The sequence below is a fragment of the Ranitomeya variabilis genome, chromosome 1 (assembly GCF_051348905.1).
Source record: "Ranitomeya variabilis isolate aRanVar5 chromosome 1, aRanVar5.hap1, whole genome shotgun sequence".
Classification (NCBI taxonomy): Eukaryota; Metazoa; Chordata; class Amphibia; order Anura; family Dendrobatidae; genus Ranitomeya; species Ranitomeya variabilis.
This window is the reverse complement of record NC_135232.1, coordinates 971,210,156-971,235,414: the sequence shown is the minus strand read 5'-3', so window position 1 is coordinate 971,235,414 and position 25,259 is coordinate 971,210,156. Positions and strand designations below refer to the sequence as shown.

At 44.9% G+C, this 25,259-nt stretch overlaps 1 protein-coding gene across 1 annotated transcript in view; it reads right to left on the bottom strand.

Moving 5' to 3' along the window:
• The window catches only part of TLR2 (toll like receptor 2), a 30,643-nt gene extending 6,081 nt beyond the window's left edge, over positions 1 to 24,562 (bottom strand). The window contains exons 1-2 of the mRNA XM_077279364.1: positions 24,429 to 24,562; positions 23,759 to 23,876 (exon numbers count right to left, since the gene is read on the bottom strand). The gene's annotated coding sequence lies outside the window, so the exon portion shown is untranslated. The remainder of the gene's footprint in view (positions 1 to 23,758; positions 23,877 to 24,428) is intronic.
• Between the last annotated feature and the right edge of the window lie 697 nt (positions 24,563 to 25,259).

The window sequence follows — 25,259 nt, the reverse complement described above, 5'->3', positions numbered from 1 at the left end:
GGATGGAAAGCACATCCGCATTATCAAACCTGCCAGAACAGGATCGGAGTATTTCAACTATAAAAAATATTTTTATGTTGTGCTCATGGCAATAGCTGATGCGAACTGTCGCTTCATCGCCGTGGACATTGGAGCTTTTGGTAGTGGCAATGATTCACAAACTTTCAAGAACTCGGATATGGGCCGCCGTGTGTATGGCAAAAATTTCAATTTTCCCCCGCCACAACCTCTCCCCAACACTCAAGGTCCACCGATGCCATTTGTTATGGTTGGGGATGAGGCCTTTCAGATGTGTGAAAACCTACTGAAGCCCTATTCCAGTCGGGACTTGAACCACACTAGAAGGATCTTTAACTACAGACTGACCAGGGCCCAAAGAACAGTAGAGTGTACCTTTGGCATTCTGGTCGCTAAATGGCGCATTCTTGCATCAGCCATAAATCTAAAAGTGGAAACAGTCGACGAGGTGGTCAAAGCCTGTGTGGTTCTGCATAATTATATAATGGCTAAGGAGCAACCCAACATTGAACTGGATGAACCAGTTGCACACCCACTGCCCGATTTCCAGCATCACCCACTGCGGTCAACTGCGGCAGTTGGTCACATGCGGGACCAATTTGCTGCCTTTTTTTATTCAGATATTGGACGTGTGACATGGCAGGACGATGTTGTGTAAATGTCCTGTTGTAATTACATCTGTACCATTAATTTTCTGATATGAAAATAATATTTCTCATTAATAAACTTTAGTTTTGTTTGTGTTGACCGTGTCTCCTATGTTTTTCCTCTACAAACCAAGGCTGTCCTAAAACTGGCAGTATTTGGTCTGTATTTAATATCAGTTTTTGTAATCCAAAACCAGGAGTGGGTGATAAAGGCAGAGGTGCTAGTTATTATGTTAATATCATAATTTACCTCTAATTGTTCCACTCCTTGTTTTGGCTTACAAATTCTGATATAAAACACTGGCCACATACTGCTAGTGTTATGGCAGCCATGTTGCTTTATTGGTAAGCTTGTTGACGTCATTGCGTCCTGATTCTGTTCTGCTGTATCCATTGGACACAGACCGAAGAGACAATGACTGTCACACTAAAGAGATCTATACTCATCAAGTCAGGTGTCAGAAATAATTAATTCATGATGCACATATAACAGCCTCATGAATTCAATGTTTCTGACACCTGTGCAGGTGAGCATAGATATACAGTGTGTGACCACCATTGTCCCTCAATTTGTGTGTAATAGATTATGTATAAAGAAGGGAAAATGGTGGTTATACAAGGCAGCTCTCTACTCACCAGGTCAGGTGTCATAACTAATGAGTTTTTTTGACACCTGACCTGTTCAGTAGAGGTCTGCACTGTATTTCCACCATTTTCTCTTCAGACTGCCACACTAGTAACAGACAAGAAGAGATTATGGAGATAACACATCTAATATTTTTGGGCCCACCTCATATCTGTATACTAAAGACACACAAACCTGCCATCTTTTTTTTATTTATAACTACTGGAGATATGATGTGGGCCAAAAAGTAAGTGTGTGGCGAAGTTTCGTGGCGCACGGTGTGTGTTGCCGGTGGCGGAAGACACAATAAACCAAACATAATTGTGGCAAATCAAATTTTTATTTTTTAACAACCCAAAAATGTATTTACTGCGCCGGCTTGGGGTAGAGTGATGTAAATGGGGGGTGTGAAGCACTGAGGCCTGGCTAACCGTGGACGACGCAGAGGTGGCAGGAGAAGGGGCAATGAAACTACACTATGTTCCAAATTATTATGCAAATGACATTTTTCTCGGATTTTCCTAAATGGTCAGTGCAAATGACAGTCAGTCTAATAAAAGTCATCACCCATTAGAGTATACATCGAATTTTATTGAAGAAACCTCCCAATGATAACAGTATAATCTCCAAAATGAATAAAAACTCAAAATGCACTGTTCCAAATTATTAGGCACAGTAGTATTTCTAAACATTTGATATGTTTTAAAGAACTGAAAATGCTCATTTGTGGAATTTGCAGCATTAGGAGGTCACAGTCACTGAACAAAAAAGCTATTTAACTCCAAAACATCCTAACAGGCCAAGTTACATGTTAACATAGGAGCCCTTCATTGATATCACCTTCACAATTCTTGCATCCATTGAACTTGTGAGTTTATGGAGAGTTTCTGCTTGTATTTCTTTGCATGAAGTCAGAATAGCCTCCCAGAGCTGCAGTTTTGATGTGAACTGCCTCCCACCCTCATAGATCTTTTGCTTGATGATACTCCAAAGGTTCTCTATAGGGTTGAGGTCAGGGGAAGATGGTGGCCACACCATGAGTTTATCTCCTTTTATGCCCATAGCAGCCAATGACTCAGAGGTATTCATTGTCATGCATGAAGATGATTTTGTTCCTGAAGGCACGTTTCTGCTTTTTAGACCATGGAAGAAAGTTGTCAGTCAGAAACTCTATTTACTTTGCTGAGGTGATTTTCACACCTTCAGGAACCTTAAAGGGCCCTACCAGCTGGTTCCCCATGACTCCAGCCCAAAACATGACTCCTCCACCTCCTTGCTGACATCGCAGCCTTGTTGGGACATGGTGGCCATCCACCAACCATCCATTACTCCATCCATCTGGACCGTCCAGGGTTGCTCGACACTCATCAGTAAACAAGACTGTTTGAAAATTAGTCTTCATGTATGTCTGGGCCCACTGCAACCGTTTCTGCTTGTGAACACTGTTTAGGAGTGGCCGAATAGTAGGTTTATGCACCACAGCAAGCCTTTGAAGGATCCTACACCTTGAGGTTCGAGGGACTCCAGACGCACCAGCAGCTTCAAATAACTGTTTGCTGCTTTGTAATGGTATTTTGGCAGCTGCTCTCTTAATCCAATGAATTTGTCTGGCAGAAAACTTCCTCATTATGCCTTTATTTGCATGAACTCTGTCTGTGCTCTGTTTCAGTCACAAATCTCATCAGAGTATGATGATCACTCTTAAGTTTACGTGAAATATCTAATTTTTTCATACCTTGTCCAAGGCATTGCACTATTTAACGCTTTTCAGCAGCAGAGAGATCCTTTTTATTTCTCTTATTGCTTGAAACCTGTGACCTGCATAATAATGTGGAACATCATTTTTGAGTAGTTTTCCTTTAATTAGAATCACCTGGAAAACTAATTATCACATGTGTTTAAGATTGATTTCAGTGATTCATTGAGCCCTGAGACACAATACCATCCACGAGTTTATTTGAAAAACAAAACAATTAAATCTTTATGACACTTAAATCCAATTTGCATAATAATTTGGAACACAGTGTAGAAGGGTCTGGAAGTTCGGGGATGGGGCTTGACACATGAGAGGCTTGAGACGCACTGGAAGGGTGAGACAAACCTGACATTACAGACACATTGGGAGGTGAAGGGGGAGGAATGCTAAGAGTCCTCTGTTGTTTTTTTTTGTGTTTTTTTTTGCTTTGCCTGGTTGTGGGAGGTCTTGGTGGGCTCATATGGCGTGGCGTGGTGGTGGGTGACCTGTCAGGGTCCGGCTGCACCGTGTCAGAGTCCATAGTGCTCGTAGATCGTGCAGCCATGCCAAAGTCCATAGTGCTCGTAGAGCGTGCAGCCATGCCAGAGTCCATAGTGCTCATAGAGCGTGCAGCCATGCCAGAGTCCATAGTGCTCATAGAGCGTGCAGCGATGCCAGAGTCCATAGTGCTCGTAGAGCGTGCAGCCATGCCAGAGTCCATAGCGCTTGTAGAGCGGAAGGCCATGCCAGGGTCCTGCTGCATCGTGGTGGTGGCGGTATGGAAGGCCATGCCAGGGTCCTGCTGCATCGTGGTGGTGGCGGTCCGGAAGGCCATGCCAGGGTCCTGCTGCATCGTGGTGGTGGCAGTACGGAAGGCCATGCCAGGGTCCTGCTGCATCGTGGTGGTGGCGGTCCGGAAGGCCATGCCAGGGTCCTGCTGCATCGTGGTGGTGGCGGGACGGAAGGCCATGCCAGGGTCCTGCTGCATTGTGGTGGTGGCGGTACGGAAGGTCATGCCAGGGTCCTGCTGCATCGTGGTGGTGGCGGAGGATGTCCAAACAGGAGCAGCGGATGTCATGGTGGTGGCGGTGGGATGTCCAACTGCACTCGGCATGGTGGTGGTGCTGCAGTGGTGTCCGGCTGTGGAAGGAATTGAGGTGGCCCTGCAGTGGGGTGCAGCAGAGGTGGACATCAAGCGTGACAGTGGTGGATATGCCGCCACTGTCTGCTGGAAATACCGACTCTGCTGCATAGCCTGCACGTAAGCAGCATTGCAGGCCTGCATGACACTCAGCTGGAGATCAGGAGTAAGGTGTTCCGACATGCCCTGCTCAATTTGGTTAAAAAAATGATGTGCTGGCCTCTGGAGGTCGGCTTTCACTTGATCAAGGCTTTTGCTGACCTCCTGGATAAGTGCATTCAAGAGGTTATGTGAAACATCCATTCGGTCACCCAAAGCCTTGATTACTTTGTGTAAAACCGAGCTCAAGTGCAAAAACTCGGGCATGAGTGACCTGTCCGTAGCCCTCTGCCGAGGAGCCCCCAAAAAAAGGAGCAGTGGAAGAGGACTGCGAAAGGGGAAGACCTGATGGACCAGCTCCCTGGTCTCCAGTTAGTGTGGAAGGCCCACTTGCTGCTGTGCTGCTGGATGACTGGGACGGGTCCGTGGCTGTCGGATGAAGGACCGCTCCAGAACCTGGGCCAACAGTAGGGCTGTATGTGCTGTGAAAAAATGAAAAAGAAAATTAATATCAAATATTTACCAGACGCAAAATCCTGTGGAATATAAAAATACAGATTATGGCAATACAATACAACCTGATGCACGTGATAAATACTTACGTTCTCTGGGCAAGGACCGGTCTTAAAAATGCCAGAACTCGATGGTATTTGTATCGTCTGATCCTTGTCCTGAACCACTGGGAACATGGCTCTCTTGACGCAGGTCCTTGTTGAAGCGGTCCTTCATCGAACGCCAACGTGTTTTGACTTTGGATACTGTTAAAAAAAAAAATGTGGTCAGAAAAAGGACTTTTGGCCGTGCTCACACAACTGTGTGTGATGAGAGAAACTCCAGAGAGTTTCTTTCATCACACACAGTCGAGTGAGCACGGCCAAGGTCTCTGCTGCTTCACACTGCAGTGCAATACTTACCAAATGCATTTCGGACCCGTGTCGGGGCGTTGTCCCAGCCATCCCACATCGCTTGGGCCACCTCAATCCATAAGCGCCGGATCGTGACGTTGTTTGAGTGCAGTGGATCCCGGGTGTCCCACAACGGGACTCGCTCCTGGACGAGGGAGATGAGGAGGTCATTCTCGATTAGATCCTCCTCCCATTGTGAAACCTACAAATTAAATAAAGTCATTAAAGTTTGCTCAATTAACATAAGGAAAAGAAAGAAAAAAGATGATGAGAAATGTCATGAATAGGAAAGTCAACATACAAAAGGATTCCAGAAGAAAAAAAGTAAAGAAATACGAATAGAAAGAAAGAAAGATTCAAGAATATTCAACTGAGGATACGGTAAACAGTCAGCCTTGTATACGTACCCGCTGCCGTCTTTCCACCGGACCTTGACTCCGCTGCTCCTGCCCTGTCTCTGCCGCAGTAGAAGAGCTCTAAAAAAAAGGAAAAATCAAATTGTCACATGTGTCGATGTGACAGTGAATACTTACCAATCTGACGAGGCAAGTACTCACCTCACTGACATGCTCCACTTCTGACTGTCCTGGACGAAACTCCTCATGCGATGATTCCGAAGAAGAAGACATTCTGATGCATGTAGAAAGAAAGAAATGGCAGAAATTAGGACATGTAGAGAAAGAAAATAGAAAATAAAGGCATTGGCTAGGATATACTCACATTGTTCAGAGGCTTGTTTGCTCCAAGGTGCTGGGGTCTGTCTGCTCTGCTTGGCTGTCCGCTGTGGTCCGTCTGCTCGGCTGTCTGCTGAGAAGTGACCAGCAACTGTCCACACCCTCCCTTTATCACCTTGATGGTGGGGGGTGGCTGATCAGTGTCTAGACATGTTTTTCTCTATTGAAACGCATGCGTTCACGAACGCAACCAAACGCATGTACTTATAAACGCATGCGTTCATATAGACAGCAATGTGTTTTTTTGCCGCAATCCTTGCGCAATTGACCGCATGCGTTTCCCGGCGGCAAAATGACGCCTCTAAAAATTACTACATGCTGCATTTCCGTGCCAAGCCGCAAGCGACGAGACGACGCATGCATCGTCAACCGCCGCAAAACGCGAACAAATAAAAACGCATGAGTCCTTAATGTTAAATATAGGAATACACAACGCATGCGGATACATGCGGTACAAACGCTGCGGACACAACCGCAAATGTGAAACCAGCCTTAGAAACACACATAAACATGACATGTGAATCTAGCTTAAGACAGGTTGGAATAAGTTCTTATCACGTAGGATTGCATACACTATTATATCTGGAAAATAGATCAATTCTTCATTCATTTTCAGTATTTTTTTGCTGTTTTTTTAAAGAGAATCTGTCACCAGGTAAAAAGTAACCAGATTTTGTTCTTACTTTATTCCCTTTTTTTAGTTAGTGCTATTTTTGTTATCTCTACTAAGGGGGTGTGGTTCACAGGGTGATTTTGCAGAGCAGTCTTAAAACACGCCCAAATATAATCCTGTGAGCCACACCCCCTTGTAAAGACAAAAAATAACCAATATCTCTGGAATCATTCGGCGAATTAAAAAAAAAAAAAAGAAAAAATGTTGACAGCAAGTTATAAATAAGAGCAAAAACTAATCACTTATGACCAGTACCCTTTAAGTCATTTTTCTTGTAGTATTCATTGTGGCTTTTAGTGCAACATTTTTCAATATGATGCATGTGAATTTATGAATTTTACATAAAATAAAAAATGTTCTTTATTTTATTATTTTAAGTTTTTTGCACCTTTCTAGAGCAAAAAGTCACATGATCCACCAAAATGTCACATGGAGCTCTAACAGTTATGCAAAAAAAACCTGTTTTACAAAGTATCACATACCCCCGGAGGAGAAGGAGGGAACTGAAGCACATTTGTCCAAAAATGTTGTCACTTTTTGATTCATTATTAACAAAATTTCAATCAGCCACACATTAGGATTACAAAAAAAAACTGTCACAACGGCGAACAGAGAAAATAACAGACAAACAATTCGGACCTAGATTTCAAAATAGGCACAACTTAAAAGAAGAATTTGGCTCAAAACAAAACAAAAAATTAAAACAACAACAAGTAGACCAAAAACTCTATGTGACTGCAGACTTGTGAATCCTCAAATCGCGCGCACTCTGCGCTATGGGGATTCTCTGGTGCGCATGACCACAAATATAATATTTGCATACATGCGGTCACGTGCTGACTAGAAGTGAGTGGCCTTGCTTAATGGAAGTGGATTGAGTGAGGTCAGACACGTCTAGTCGGAATGTGTCACATACTTGCAGTCACATTACTCCTGACATCGAATAATCACAAGTGCTAGGATTCACAAGTCTGCAGTCACTCTGTGTACCCCAAGGCTGGACAATCCTTTTAATCTTTTGTGCACCTATTGCAAATTATAAACATGACACTTAAAGGGGTTTGCAATGAAGGACCTTTACAGCATAATGACATCAAGAAGGATCCAGCATTAATCCCAACAACTGAATACGCAGAAACTAAAATGTGCCGTCAATAAATCTGCTCTGTTACCCTAATGCCTCGCCTTGAAACCCTATCCTTATTACCTATTGTATCTCATTTTAAATATTTAGGTATCTGCATGTCTCAATATAGTGAATCCATATAGAAAAGCCGCGGAGACACCATCACGTGTTTCTCAACGCAATGGATGCATACTATGTTTTGGTATACCCCGAAACAGCTGTCTGTGGATGGATACCATGTTTTTTACATGCATTTGCAAATTTCCCTTAAGGGATGGGGGCAGTGTTCTGGATCACTGCGTTGAGAAACACGTGATGTTGTCTCCGCGGTGTTGGATGTTTTGATCTCCCCGAGGTCATTCACCCTTATGTTTATAGTCCTTTCACTAGGCACTGCTCCTAATAGCCAGTTTCCTACTCCACACTGATGAGGGGCATATACCCCGAAACAGTTGTCTGTGGATGGATACCATGTTTTGTTATAGGTGGTTTTCCTTTATTGGATGCTGCCCTTCCCGTGGTTGTTCCTTCCCGGTGAAAAACCTGGCTATTCATTGCTTGCGTTGAGAAACACGTGATGGTGTCTCCGCGGCTTTTCTACATGCATTTGCATATTTCCCTTAAGGGATGGGGGCAGTGTTCTGGATCACTGTGTTGAGAAACTCGTGATGGTGTCTCCGCGGTGTTGGATGTTTTGATCTCCCCAAGGTCATTTATCCTTATGTTTATAGTCCTTTCACTAGGCACTGCTCCTAATAGCCAGTTTCCTACTCCACACTGATGAGGGGCATATACCCCGAAACAGTTGTCTGTGGATGGATACCATGTTTTGGTATAGGTGGTTTTCCTTTATTGGATGCTGCCCTTCCCGTGGTTGTTCCTTCCCGGTGAAAGACCTGGCTATTCATTGCTTGCGTTGAGAAACACGTGATGGTGTCTCCGCGGCTTTTCTACATGCATTTGCATATTTCCCTTAAGGGATGGGGGCAGTGTTCTGGATCACTGTGTTGAGAAACTCGTGATGGTGTCTCCGCGGTGTTGGATGTTTTGATCTCCCCGAGGTCATTCATCCTTATGAATATAGTGAATCCGACCTACAACTTAATGTTTACCCACAGCTAGACTTCGCCAAATCTAAATTTACAATTTGGAGTAAACTCCCACTGTCCGTTGCCGGTCGCATTAATCTAATTAAAATTATATTGCTCCCTAAGCTCAGCTATTGCCTTTAACACAGTGCAGTATTAATACCCAAGTCCTTTTTCGCAAATTTGAACTCCCAAATCACGTCTTTTATATGGGGGAAAGCTAGGCCTAAACTTAAGTTGTCTGTTCTACAGAGACCTAAACAGGGGGGTGGTGCGGCGTTACCGGATTTTTTTTTGTACTATCTGGCAGGACAGGCTAGAGCGATATGTAAATGGATGCCTAATAATTATCGTCCTAATTCTGAAAGCCATTTGCTTTACTCTGCCCGGATTGACTGTCCGCTGAGCTTCCTGGAATTAGAAAAATTAACGTTCCCGTTTGTTGCCTATGCTTTGACTCGCACGTTCAATTTGGAAACAAATTAAAAAGATTTAAATTTAAAGATAGTATAGCTGAAATGCCCCTCTGGAAAAACAATTATTTTCCGGCGTTGCTGAACCACCCATCCACTGATTTTTGGATTTCACATGGTGTTTCCTTGGTGGACGATTTATAAGACCACGGGACCTTCATGTCTTTTGAACAATTACAGGCTAAATACACAATCCCGAGATCCCATTTTTTTCGTTACCTATAGCTAAGATCAGCTTTTCAATCTTATATGAGAGGTGTAGGTGCAGGCTGAGCAATCTCATCTCTGCCTTTGATAGGAATTCTTAACTCGCAGGGTCCTCAGGGCCTTATTTCCTCTTTGCATACTTATATGCTGTCAGTGGGAGTTGAGTCTGCAGTAAGATCTATCAAGGGGAAGTGGGAGGGACTTATCCCTGATGTGCAAGAAGAGGACTGGGAAGAGATTCTAGAATCTCCAATCAGGGTGTCCCCATCGATTAACAACAGGATGACCCAGTTGTATATAGTGTATCAATCATATTTGACTCCGTCACGATTTTTTAGGATGGGTCGATTCCAATCATCAGAATGTATGAGATGTCACTCATTAGATGCTGATTTTATCCATATGATATGGAAGTGCCCTATTATTCTCCACTACTGGAAAGAGGTGACATCATTATTAACATCCTTACTATCTACTCCTGTTTCTCTTGAACCGTTGATTTGTTTATTTGGGGCATGGGATGAGGAGACTTGGGATCATTATGTCGGGATCTTTCTACGGGAAACACTTTTTATGGCACGGAAAGTATTGGCGTTACGGTGGATGGGGGGGTTCAGGTCCCTCCCTTAGAGCTTGGATTGAGTTGGTGAACTCGGTTATCCCATACAAACGTACATTGTATCAGAACAGAGGATGTCTGAGTAAATTTGATAAAATTTGGGACAGATGGAACTCTTCCCATCGTACTCTATAAACTCAATGATTTGGTATCAGTACAGGGAGATAGGGTTTTTCTTTTTTGTTTTAGAGGCATTGCACAGAGAAAAGTACAATGTAAAGTATTAAGCGACAAAATCAGTGGCGTAACTACAAAGTGAGGGGCCCCGATGCAAACTTTCAAATGGGGCCCCCCCGCGCCAAAATATTTCCCACCGAAATTCACATTTTCCCTATTCATTTCGCACACTATAGGTTTGTTGCTTTGTTGTATAGTCTGACCTAATACTGCCCTGTAATCGCTGAGAAAAATGATTTTATAACTAACAAGTCCCTATACTAATTATGGTGATGTCTTCGGAAGTGCAGACTCTGGGCGTTCATGTCCTTCCTCGCTCTAATTCCAAGCGAACTCCCAGCATTTGAAATCAGTGTGCTGTTTCTTCCTGGTATGACGCTGCAGTGCGTCATTTCCGGACCTGTGCAGTGTGGGGGGGTATTGAGTGTACTGGATGGCTCCGGAGCATACGCACTGCACATTCTGACGCTGGCGAGTACACCCAATACTCCCCCACAGTGCACATGCTGGGCTCTGTCCACAGCCGTGTACCATTCTTCCCGACTCGGAAATTTACAGCCCCTACACACGCGGCTTCGCTCCGTGAACCCCGTACACACACGGCTCTGCTCCGTACACTTTGTACACACGCGGCTCCGCTCCTTACACCCGCGGATCTGCTCCGTACACCTCATACACATGCGGATCCACTCCGTACACCTCACACACACAGCTCCGCTCCATACACACGCGGCTCCGCTTCGTACACTCCATACACACACGGCTCCGCTCCGTCCACCCCGTACACATGCGGCTCCGCACACCTCGTACACAAGCGGCTCCGCTCCATACACCTCGTAAACACACAGCACCACTCCATACACCCCATACATACACGACTCCGCTCACCTCTTTCACACTCGGCTCAGCTTTGTACACCTCGTACACACCTGACTCCGCTCTGTACACCTCGTACACATTGCTCTACTACACACATACACAGCTCTGCTCTGTACACCTTGTACACAAACGGCTCTGCTACATCCACACTATAAACCCCTCCTGACCCCACACATAAACTTCCCCTCATTCAGCACCATGACAATCAGCACAGCAGAGTCCTGCATACAATTAATTGAGACATCAGTAGGTTAAGTGTTTTTGAATATCCATATTGAATCAGGAGCCCCATATAATCCTGCATAAAGGTTAATAATGGCCCCATAAGATGCTCCGTAGACACATTTGCCCAATATAGTGCTGCAGAAACATTGATTATGGCCCCATAAGATGCTCCATAGAGACATTTGCCCCATATAGTGCTGCACAAACGTTATGGCCCCATAAGATGCTCTATACAGACACTTTCCCCATATAATGCTGCACAAAGTTATGGCCCCATAGATGCTCCATACAGACACTTGCCCCATTATAGTGCTGCACAAACGTTATGGCCCCATAGATGCTCCATACAGGCACTTGCCCCATATAATGCTGCACAGATGTTATGGCCCCATAAGATGCTCCATACAGACACTTGCCCCATATAATGCTGCACAAATGTTATATCCCCATAGATGCTCCATACAGGCACTTGCCTGTTATGGACTGGTGATTAAGGAGCGACATGCGACTAGCTCTGAGCAGGTGGTAACTATACAGACCGCAGTTACTGATCTTAACACAGACACTAGCAGTAGCCGTGGGATGTTCCTGTCACTCCCTGGACACCTCGTCACAGCCGGAGAACTAGCTACCCCTAAAGGTAGAAACAGGAAAGCTATCTTGCCTCAGAGAAAATCCCCAAAGGATAGGACAGCCCCCCCACAAATAATGACTGTGAGAGGAGAAGGAAATGACATACGTAGTATGAAACAAGATTTAGCAAAGGAGGCCACTACTAGCTAGATAGAATTAGTACAGAACAGAACACTGTGCGGTCAGTAATAAAAACTAGAAAAAGTCCACCGCAGAGAAATGCAAAAATCTCCACACCTGACTAAAGGTGTGGAGGGCAAACTCTGCTGCCCAGAGCTTCCAGCTTAGCTGAATAGGTTCATACTGATAAGCTGGACAAATGAGCAAAACATAGAAAGTGCTGAACAACAAAGTCCACAACAAGTGAACTGCAAAAGAACAAGCAAGGACTTAGCTTTGCTGAACTGGTCAGAGTGTCAGGGAAATCCAAAGAGCCATGACTCCAGGCTGGAACAATTGTCAACTGGCATTGAATGAGGGAACAGGCAGACTAATATAGCCGAGCCAGAAAGACGATCAGTGAAAACAGCTGCTGATGCTAAATCCCAGAAGCAGCCATACCACTCAAAACAACAGGAGGGAGCCCAAGAACAGAATTCACAAAAATGCCACTTACAACCACCGGAGGGAGCCCAAGAGCGGAATTCACAACAGTACCCCGCCCTTGAGGAGGGGTCACCGAACCCTCACCAGAGCCCCCAGGCCGATCAGGACGAGCCAAATGAAAAGCACGAACCAAATCGGCGGCATGGACATCGGAGGCAACCACCCAAGAATTATCCTCTTGGCCATAACCCTTCCACTTGACAAGATACTGAAGCCTCCGCCTCGAAAAACGAGAATCCAAAATTTTCTCAACCACATATTCCAACTCCCCCTCAACCAACACCGGGGCAGGAGGATCAACAGATGGAACAACGGGTACCACATATCTCCGCAACAAAGATCTATGGAAAACATTGTGGATGGCAAAAGAGGCTGGAAGGGCCAAACGAAAAGACACTGGATTGATAATCTCAGAAATCTTATAAGGACCAATAAACCGAGGCTTGAACTTAGGGGAAGAAACCTTCATAGGAACATGACGAGAGGATAACCAGACCAAATCCCCCACATGAAGCCGAGGACCAACACACCGACGGCGGTTAGCAAAACGCTGAGCCTTTTCCTGAGACAACGTCAAATTGTCTACCACATGAGTCCAAATCTGCTGTAACCTTTCCATCACGAAATCTACACCAGGACAATCAGAAGGCTCAACCTGCCCTGAAGAAAAACGAGGATGGAAACCAAAATTACAAAAGAAAGGCGAGACCAAAGTAGCCGAACTGGCCCGATTATTAAGGGCAAACTCGGCCAACGGCAAGAAAGCCACCCAATCATCCTGATCAGCAGACACAAAGCTGTTATGACCCCAATGGCAGAGGGTCTCAAAAGTACATACCAAGTCTGCAAACACAAAAAACCAGCTCATAGGGCAGTGGTAACTGGGCTGACCATATATCTAATCCTAGCACCACAAATAGCAGCAGCCGGGGAACGTGCCTACGTTGGTTCTAGACGTCTCGCGCCAGCCGGAGAACTAACTAACCCTAAAAGGGAAAAGATAGACCTTTCTTGCCTCCAGAGAAAAGACCCCAAAAGTTGGATACAAGCCCCCAACAAATAATAACGGTGAGGTAAGGAGAAAAGACAAACGTAAGAATGAACTAGATATTTAGCAAAGAGAGGCCCACTGACTAATAGCAGAATATAGTAAGATGACTTATACGGTCAGCAAAAACCCTATCAAAATTTCCACGCTGGATATTCAAGAACCCCCGAACCGTCTAACGGCCCGGGGGGAGAACACCAGCCCCCCAGAGCTTCCAGCAAAATCAGGAATCACATTTAGTACTAGCTGGACAAAAAATTAGAGCAATGCAAATAACCAAAAAACAAAGAAGCAGGACTTAGCTTAGTTTTGCAAGAACCAGGACCAGCAGACAGGAGCAAACAGAAAGGAACTGATTACAACGATGCCAGGCACTGGACTGAGGATCCAGGAAGTTTATATAGCAACACCCCTGGACTAACGACCCAGGTGGGTGCCAAACTGAGGAAAGACAATCCCAGAGTCATATCACTAGTGACCACAAGAGGGAGCCAAAAAAGTCTAATTCACAACAGTACCCCCCCTTTAAGGAGGGGTCACCGAACCCTCACCAGGACCACCAGGGCGATCAGGATGAGCAGCGTGAAAGGCACGAACTAAATCGGCCGCATGCACATCAGAAGCAACCACCCAGGAATTATCCTCCTGGCCATAGCCCTTCCACTTGACCAGATACTGAAGCCTCCGTCTGGAGAGACGAGAATCCAAGATCTTCTCCACCACGTACTCCAACTCGCCCTCAACCAACACCGGAGCAGGAGGCTCAACAGAAGGAACCACAGGCACAACGTACCGCCGCAACAAAGACCTATGGAACACGTTGTGAATGGCAAACGACACCGGAAGATCCAAGCGAAAGGACACAGGATTAAGGATTTCCAATATCTTGTAAGGACCGATGAAGCGAGGCTTAAATTTAGGAGAGGAGACCTTCATAGGAACAAATCGAGAAGACAGCCATACCAAATCCCCAACACGAAGTCGGGGACCCACACCGCGGCGGCGGTTGGCAAAACGCTGAGCCTTCTCCTGTGACAACTTTAAGTTGTCCACCACATGATTCCAGATCTGCTGCAACCTATCCACCACGGAATCTACCCCAGGACAGTCAGAAGGCTCCACATGTCCCGAGGAAAACCGAGGATGGAAACCAGAGTTGCAAAAAAATGGCGAAACCAAAGTAGCGGAACTAGCCCGATTATTAAGGGCAAACTCAGCCAACGGCAAGAAGGTCACCCAATCATCCTGATCTGCAGAAACAAAACACCTCAAATAAGCCTCCAGAGTCTGATTAGTTCGCTCCGTTTGTCCATTAGTCTGAGGATGAAAGGCAGACGAAAACGACAAATCAATGCCCATCTTAGCACAAAAGGATCGCCAGAACCTGGAAACAAACTGGGATCCTCTGTCAGACACAATATTCTCAGGAATGCCGTGCAAACGAACCACATTCTGAAAGAACAAAGGAACCAGATCGGAAGAGGAAGGCAGTTTAGGCAAAGATACCAAATGGACCATCTTGGAAAAGCGATCACATACCACCCAGATGACAGACATGCCCTGAGACACCGGAAGATCTGAAATGAAATCCATGGAAATGTGTGTCCAAGGCCTCTTCAGGACAGGCAAGGGCAAGAGCAACCCGCTGGCACGAGAACAGCAAGGCTTAGCTCGAGCACAAGTCCCACAGGACTGCACAAATGACCACACATCCCGTGACAAGGAAGGCCACCAAAAGGACCTAGCCACCAGATCTCTGGTGCCAAAAATTCCCGGATGCCCCGCCAACACCGAGGAATGAACCTCGGAAATGACTCTGCTGGTCCACTTATCAGGAACAAACAGTCTGTCAGGTGGACAAGAGTCAGGTCTACCAGCCTGAAATCTCTGCAACACACGTCGCAAATCCGGAGAAATGGCTGACAAGATAACTCCCTCTTTAAGAATACCAACTGGTTCTGCGACTCCAGGAGAGTCAGGCACAAAGCTCCTTGAAAGAGCATCAGCCTTCACATTCTTTGAACCTGGTAAATACGAGACCACAAAGTCAAAACGGGAGAAAAACAATGACCAGCGGGCCTGTCTAGGATTCAGGCGTTTAGCAGACTCGAGATACATCAGATTTTTGTGATCAGTCAAGACCACCACACGATGCTTAGCACCCTCGAGCCAATGACGCCACTCCTCAAATGCCCACTTCATGGCCAACAACTCCCGATTGCCAACATCATAATTCCGCTCAGCAGGCGAAAACTTCCTAGAGAAAAAAGCACATGGTCTCATTACAGAGCAACCAGGGCCTCTCAGCGACAAAACGGCCCCTGCCCCAATCTCAGAAGCATCCACTTCAACCTGAAAGGGAAGTGAGACATCAGGCTGGCACAAAACAGGCGCCGAAGTAAACCGGCGCTTCAACTCTTGGAAAGCTTCCACGGCTGCAGGAGCCCAGTTAGCAACATCAGAACCTTTCTTGGTCATATCCGTCAAAGGTTTAACAACGCTAGAAAAATTAGCGATAAAACGACGGTAGAAGTTAGCAAAACCCAAGAACTTCTGAAGACTCTTAACTGACGTGGGTTGAGTCCAGTCATGAATAGCTCGGACCTTGACTGGGTCCATCTCCACCGCAGAAGGGGAAAAAATAAAAGCCAAAAAGGGAACCTTCTGTACTCCAAAGAGACACTTTGAGCCCTTAACAAACAAGGCATTCTCACGCAAAACCTGAAACACCATCCTGACCTGCTCCACATGCGAGTCCCAATCATCAGAAAAAAAACAGAATATCATCCAGATAAACAATCATAAATTTATCCAGATACTTCCGGAAAATATCATGCATAAAGGACTGAAACACTGAAGGAGCATTAGATAGCCCAAAAGGCATCACCAAGTACTCAAAATGGCCTTCGGGCGTATTAAATGCAGTTTTCCATTCATCTCCTTGCTTAATGCGCACAAGGTTGTACGCACCACGAAGATCTATCTTGGTGAACCACTTGGCACCTTTAATCCGGGCAAACAAGTCCGACAACAGAGGCAAAGGATACTGAAATTTAACAGTGATTTTATTCAGAAGCCGATAGTCAATACAAGGTCTCAAAGATCCGTCCTTCTTGGCCACAAAAAAGAATCCCGCACCAAGAGGGGAAGAGGATGGACGGATATGCCCCTTCTCCAGAGATTCCTTGATATACGAACGCATTGCGGTATGCTCAGGTACAGACAGATTAAATAATCTTCCCTTAGGAAATTTACTACCTGGAATCAAATCTATAGCGCAGTCGCAGTCCCTATGAGGAGGAAGAGCACTGGACCTGGACTCGCTGAATACATCCTGATAATCAGACAAATACTCAGGAACTTCCGAAGGAGTAAAGGAAGCAATAGACACCGGCGGAGCATCACCATGAATTCCCTGACAGCCCCAACTTGACAGACATTGCCTTCCAATCTAAGACTGGATTATGGGTCTGTAACCATGTCAGACCCAAAACGACCAAATCATGCATTTTATGCAGAACAAGAAAACGAATCACCTCCCGATGTTCAGGAGTCATGCACATGGTTACCTGTGTCCAAAACTGCGGTTTATTTTCCGCCAATGGCGTAGCATCAATACCTCTAAGAGGAATAGGATTTACCAACGGCTCAAGAACAAAACCACAGCGCTTGGCAAATGACAGATCCATAAGACTCAGGGCAGCACCTGAGTCCACAAACGCCATAACAGGGTAGGAGGACAATGAGCAAATTAAAGTTACAGACAATATAAATTTAGGTTGCAAATTACCAATGGCGACAGGACTAACAACCCTAGTTAGACGTTTAGAGCATGCTGATATAACATGTGTAGAATCACCACAGTAAAAACACAACCCATTCTGACGTCTATGATTTTTCCGTTCATTTCTAGTCTGAATTCTACCATATTGCATTAAATCAGGTGTTTGTTCAGACAACACCACCAGAGGATTCGCGGCTTTGCGCTCCCACAAACGCCGGTCAATTTGAATAGCCAGCGCCATGGAATCATTCAGACTTGTAGGAATGGAGAAGCCCACCATCACATTCTTAATGGCTTCAGAAAGGCCATTTCTGAAATTTGCGGCCAGAGCACACTCATTCCACTGAGTAAGCACGGACCATTTCCGAAATTTTTGGCAATACACTTCAGCTTCATCCTGACCCTGAGAAATAGCCAGCAAGGCTTTTTCTGCCTGAATTTCAAGATTGGGTTCCTCGTAAAGCAATCCGAGCGCCAGTAAAAACGCATCAATATTTGCCAATGCCGGATCTCCTGGCGCTAGCGAGAAGGCCCAATCCTGAGGGTCGCCCCGTAAGAAAGAGATAACAATTTTAACTTGCTGAGCTGAGTCTCCAGATGAACGGGGTCTCAGAGATAGAAACAATTTACAATTATTCCTGAAATTCCTAAACTTAAATCGGTCTCCAGAGAACAGTTCAGGAATAGGTATTTTAGGTTCAGACATTGGACTACTGGTAACAAAATCTTGTATGCCCTGCACACGAGCAGCAAGCTGATCCACACTTGTAATCAAGGTCTGGACATTCATGTCTGCAGCAAGCACAAGCCACTCAGAGGTAAAGGGGAGGAAAAAAAGAGAGGAAAAAAAAAAAACTCAGACTTTCCTTTCTTATAATCCCACTTCTGCAATGCATTAAATATTCAACTTTGGCCTGGCATACTGTTATGACCCCAATGGCAGAGGGTCTCAAAAGTACATACCAAGTCTGCAAACACAAAAAAACAGCTCATAGGGCAGTGGTAACTGGGCTGACCATATATCTAATCCTAGCACCACAAATAGCAGCAGCCGGGGAACGTGCCTACGTTGGTTCTAGACGTCTCGCGCCAGCCGGAGAACTAACTAACCCTAAAAGGGAAAAGATAGACCTTTCTTGCCTCCAGAGAAAAGACCCCAAAAGTTGGATACAAGCCCCCAACAAATAATAACGGTGAGGTAAGGAGAAAAGACAAACGTAAGAATGAACTAGATATTTAGCAAAGAGAGGCCCACTGACTAATAGCAGAATATAGTAAGATGACTTATACGGTCAGCAAAAACCCTATCGAAATTTCCACGCTGGATATTCAAGAACCCCCGAACCGTCTAACGGCCCGGGGGGAGAACACCAGCCCCCTAGAGCTTCCAGCAAAATCAGGAATCACATTTAGTACAAGCTGGACAAAAAATTAGAGCAATGCAAATAACCAAAAAACAAAGAAGCAGGACTTAGCTTAGTTTTGCAAGAACCAGGACCAGCAGACAGGAGCAAACAGAAAGGAACTGATTACTACGATGCCAGGCACTGGACTGAGGATCCAGGAAGTTTATATAGCAACACCCCTGGACTAACGACCCAGGTGGGTGCCAAACTGAGGAAAGACAATCCCAGAGTCATATCACTAGTGACCACAAGAGGGAGCCAAAAAAGTCTAATTCACAACACAAAGCATCTCAAATAGGTTTCCAAGGTTTGATTAGTTCGCTCAGTTTGGCCATTTGTCTGAGGATGGAACGCCGAAGAAAAAGACAAATTAATGCCCATCTTAGCACAAAAGGCCCGCCAAAACCTGGAAACAAACTGGGAACCTCTGTCAGACACAATATTCTCCGGAATGCCATGCAAATGAACCACATGCTGAAAAAACAATGGAACCAAATCAGAGGAGGAAGGCAATTTAGGCAAAGGCACCAAATGGACCATTTTAGAGAACCGGTCACAAACCACCCAGATAACAGACATCCTCTGGGACACAGGAAGGTCCGAAATAAAATCCATGGAAATATGCGTCCAAGGCCTCTCCGGGACAGGCAAAGGCAAAAGCAACCCACTAGCGCGGGAACAGCAAGGCTTAGCCCGGGCACAAGTCCCACAGGACTGCACAAAAAAAATGCCACTTACAAACACCGAAGGGAGCCCAAGAGCGGAATTCACAACACTTGCCCCATATAATGCTGCACAAACGTTATGGCCCCATAGATGCTCCATACAGACACTTGCCCCATTATAGTGCTGCACAAACGTTAGGGCCCCATAGATGCCCCATACAGACACTTGCCCCATATAATGCTGCACAAATGTTATGGCCCCATATATGCTCCATACAGACACTTGCCCCATTATAGTGCTGCACAAACGTTAGGGCCCCATAGATGCTCCATACAGACACTTGCCCCATTATAGTGCTGCACAAACGTTAGGGCCCCATAGATGCTCCATACAGACACTTGCCCCATTATAGTGCTGCACAAATGTTATGGCCCCATAAGATGATCCATACAGGCACTTGCCCCATATAATGCTGCATAAATGTTATGGCCCCATAAGATGCTCCACACAGATATTTGCCCCATTTGCTGTTGCTGCGATAAAAAAAAACACATACTCACCTCTCCGTCGCTCAGGCCCCCGACACTTTCAATATTCACCTGCAGGCTGCTCCTCATTCCAGCCGCCACTCCATCTTCCGCCTCCTCTGCACTGACGCTCAGGCAGAGGCGCGCACTAACTACGTCACTGCGCCCTCTGACCTCAGCGTCACTGCAGAAGAGCGGCAGCTGGAACAAGGAGAGGTGAATATCGCGCAGCGCTCCCCCTCCCCGTTATACTCACCTGCTCCTGGCGCGATGCAGTCCCTGGTTTCCCGGCGCTGCAGCTTCTCCCTGTACTATTAGCATCCTGGATAGGACCTGTGCACAGTATATACCGTATGGGAATAAACATACTAGAAATAGGAGGAAACCAATATGGCTAAATAGAGCTGTAAGGGGTGCAGTAAGTGACAAAAAAAAGCATTTAGAGAATTAAAGGAAGTAGGTAGTGAGGAGGCATTAAATAAATACAAAAAATTAAATAAATTCTGTAAAAAGCAAATCAAGGCAGCAAAGATTGAGACAGAGAGACTCATTGCTAGAGAGAGCAAAAATAACCCCAAAATATTCTTTAACTACATAAATAGTAAGAAACTAAAAAATGATAGTGTTGGCCCCCTTAAAAATAGTCTGGGTGAAATGGTAGATGAGGATGAGGAAAAAGCCAATATGCTAAATGACTTTTTTTCATCAGTATTTACAAAAGAAAATCCCATGGCAGCCAATATGACTAGTGATAAAAATTCCCAATTAAATGTTACCTGCTTAACCCAGCAGGAAGTACGGCGGCGTCTAAAAATCACAAAAATTGACAAATCTCCGGGCCCGGATGGGATACACCCCCGAGTACTGCAGGAACTAAGTACAGTCATTGATAGACCATTATTTTTAATCTTTAAAGAGTCCATAATAACAGGGTCTGTACCACAGGACTGGCGTATAGCAAATGTGGTGCCAATATTCAAAAAGGGGACAAAAACTGAACTCGGAAATTATAGGCCAGTAAGCTTAACCTCTACTGTGGGTAAAATCCTGGAGGGCATTCTAAGGGATGCTATACTGGAGTATCTGAAGAGGAATAACCTCATGACCCAGTATCAGCATGGGTTTACTAGGGACCGATCATGTCAGACTAATTTGATCAGCTTCTATGAAGAGGTAAGTTCCGGACTGGACCAAGGGAACCCAGAAGATGTAGTGTATATGGACTTTTCAAAAGCTTTTGATAAGGTGCCACACAAAAGGTTGATACATAAAATGAGAATAATGGGGATAGGGGAAAATATGTGCAAGTGGGTTGAGAGCTGGCTCAGGGATAGGAAACAAAGGGTGGTTATTAATGGCGTACACTCGGACTGGGTCGTGGTTAGTAGTGGGGTACCACAGGGGTCAGTATTGGGCCCTCTTCTTTTTAACATATTTATTAATGACCTTGTAGGGGGCATTCAGAGTAGAATTTCAATATTTGCAGATGACACTAAACTCTGCAGGGTAATCAATACAGAGGAGGACAATTTTATATTACAGGATGATTTGAGTAAACTAGAAGCTTGGGCTGATAAATGGCAAATGAGCTTTAATGGGGATAAATGTAAGGTCATGCACTTGGGTAGAAGTAATAAGATGTATAACTATGTGCTTAATTCTAAAATTTTGGGCAAAACCGTCAATGAAAAAGACCTGGGTGTATGGGTGGATGACAAACTCATATTCAGTGGCCAGTGTCAGGCAGCTGCTACTAAGGCAAATAAAATAATGGGAGGCATTAAAAGAGGCATAGATGCTCATGAGGAGAACACAATTTTACCTCTATACAAGTCACTAGTTTGACCACACTTAGAATACTGTGCACAGTTCTGGTCTCCGGTGTATAAGAAAGACATAGCTGAACTGGAGCGGGTGCAGAGAAGAGCGACCAAGGTTATTAGAGGACTGGGGGGTCTGCAATACCAAGATAGGTTATTACACTTTGGGCTATTTAGCTTGGAAAAACGAAGGCTAAGGGGTGATCTTATGTTAATGTATAAATATATGAGGGGACAGTACAAAGACCTTTCTGATGATCTTTTTAATCATAGACCGGTGACAGGGACAAGGGGGCATCCTCTACGTCTGGAGGAAAAAAGGTTTAAGCATAATAACAGACGCGGATTCTTTACTGTAAGAGCAGTGAGACTATGGAACTTTCTGTCGTATGATGTTGTAATGAGTGATTCATTACTTAAATTTAAGAGGGGACTGGATACGTTTCTGGAAAAGTATAATGTTACAGGGTATATATATTAGATTCCTTGATAAGGCGTTGATCCAGGGAACTAGTCTGATTGCCGTATGTGGGGTCGGGAAGGAATTTTTTCCCCATGGTGGAGCTTACTGTTTGCCACATGGGGTTTTTTTGCCTTCCCCTGGATCAACATGTTAGGGCATGTTAGGTTAGGCTATGGGTTGAACTAGATGGACTTAAAGTCTTCCTTCAGCCTTAATAACTATGTAACTATGTACTGAGTGGTCACCGTTACCGCTCATTACAGTAATGAATATGCGGCTCCACCCCTATGGGAGGTGGAGCCGCATATTCATTACTGTAATGAGCGGTACCATGTGACCGCTCAGTACAGGAAGAAGCTGGGGCGCCGGGCAGCCAGGGACCTGCAGGGACCGCGCCAGGAGTAGGTGAGTATAATTAGACAGCCCCCGCTCCCTGGCCCTGAAAACCCCTGGATACGCCACTGGGCGGGCCCCTAAGCACTCCGGGCCCGGTCGCAGCTGCGACCCCTGCGACCACGGTTGTTACGCCCCTGGACGAAATAGTAGTTATCATGGTTGTAGTTTAGGAACTTTGTATATTCATGGTTTCATGTTTCTACTTATATAGCTTATATGAATGGGGTAAAGGATCTGATATGCACAATTGGTTGTCCTTTTTTATAATACTTTATAGGCTACTTTCACACTTCCGTCTTTTTTCCTCCGCCGCAATCCGTCGTTATGGGCAAAAAACGGATCCTGCAAATGTGCTTGCAGGATGCGTTTTTTGCCCATAGCCTTGTATTAGCGACGGATCGCGACGGATGGGCACAAAAAGGAGGACGCGACGCACAAAAAAGCGTTCAATGTAACGTTTTTTGTGCGATGTGTCCGCCATTTTCGACCGCGCATGCGCGGCCGAAACTCTGCCCCCTCCTCCCCGCTCATCACAATTGGCAGCGGATGCGTTGCAAAACTGCATCCGCTGCCCCCGTTGTGCTAAATTTAGCACAACGTCCGTCGGTACGTCAGGCCGACGGTTTGCGACAGCCCCGTACCGACGGAAGTGTGAAAGTAGCCTTACAAGTATTATTTTGGACATAAATAAGAGTACGCATCTTCCTCCGTGTCTAATAATGCACACAAATATGTGTACTCTACATTGTATTGTATTCACAATAACGAATATAAATGTGTATATTGTACAATTTATTTTGTGGTTAATAAACAAATTAAAAAAAAAAATGTGCAGTCAAGTATATGGAAGATCCAGAAAAGTTGTGACTGCACATAAGGAGTCACTTCAGCTCAGGAAACAATGAAAGAGCACCCTTGTTTTGACTGACTTTAAGGTTCCTAGTGATTGAATAATTATCTAGAAATGTCAAAATAAAACATTTTCTTCATCCAGTGAAATCAAAGCAATAAAAGAATTCTTAAACTTGGATCTCTTACCTTTTAAAATTCAAGCGCAGTATTATTCTCCAGTCTGTGCTGCAGGTATTAACCCTATTAAGAAATTGTCTCCAGAAAATATGATTGTTCGAGTAATCCAGTTATTTTTACAGATGTCCTATAAAAAAAATACTGTGATGTAAATCTGCTTTTTCATGCATAAATACAGTATTATTCATTATTCTGATGTGAATATTGCTTGTTAGATGCCAGATTGTCGAATAATCTAGATCATGGAGTGTCTTAATCTAGATAAACAGTCACAGAACTTCAAGAAGTCTGCTGCTTTCACTTTTAGTTTAGACAACAAGCTCTTTGTAGCTCCGATCACTGCTCACCATTATTTAGATGCCCATTTAGATGTCAATCACTGACAGCGACATTTAAATGACCAGATCCCATTAAGTTCACTGTCTTCTCGGGATCATAACAGACAATGCCGACTGTTGTCGATGTCCGTAAGATCTGCTTTAATACACTCCCAAATTTTGCATGTCTTGTGCTGAAAATCAGTTTACACTACAGTCACGCTGAGAATCCAAGCTTTTATGTGGGGAGGGCAGGGTAAAGCATGTGCTGATGTGATCTGCCCCCTGTACACACTGCAGCGACAGTGCACACAGAGGACAGAGTCGGCCAATCCTAAGAATGTCGCCTAGTCCTTACTTACCACAGGCCAGGGGCAGGTGCAGGGGTGATTGCCCCATTCTCTGTAGGAACAGCTGCTTACGTGTTGTGTCAGACAGCTCTGGAGTTGTGTGGAGCCTGCACCACAGCACAGCCCACACTTCACTGGGGCGGGACAGAGCTGATTTCTACTTATTACTGGGAAATCCCAGTTAGAGCAATGCTGTATAAGAGGAAGGCGGGTGTAACGCTTGGTGGTGCTGACACAACTCTGGGTTTTGATGCTGAGCCAAGTGTGAGACATGTTTAGAATATCTCTCAGCTCCTGGTAGATATGTCTTAGGCTAGATTAGATGCTGCAGCCAGATGTTCCCATACTATAAGAAAAACTGAAGAACTTCAAAAACGCCTGTACAAGACGACACAAAAAGCCTTTGTGATACCGGCCTGCGTAAAAACCCCAAACGGCTGCTAAACTGAAAATTGTCTGCAATAACTAATGCTGCTGCAGAATAAATATGGTGCCTACCAACAGTTTTTAGGACCTTCTTATGTTGGCAGAATTAATCAAGACTAGCATTTTACTTACACACAAGTTTTGATGTAAAGTCAGCTGGAGTTGGATATACTAAATTCATTAACTTGATGACGACCACACATCGTAAATTTATGGCATGTGGTCGGAGTGGGTGTATGGTGCTGAAGAAGCTGAGACCTCATCATACCAGGCGGATGCCCGCTATGTGACACAGTGGGCATCTGCACATATCACACATATTTGGTGTCACCATGTCATTTTTAGGTATATGTTAAACTCAAAAAAGAAAGAAAAAGTGAAAATAGGTAATAACTTGTTTTGAGTGGAAAACGTCTT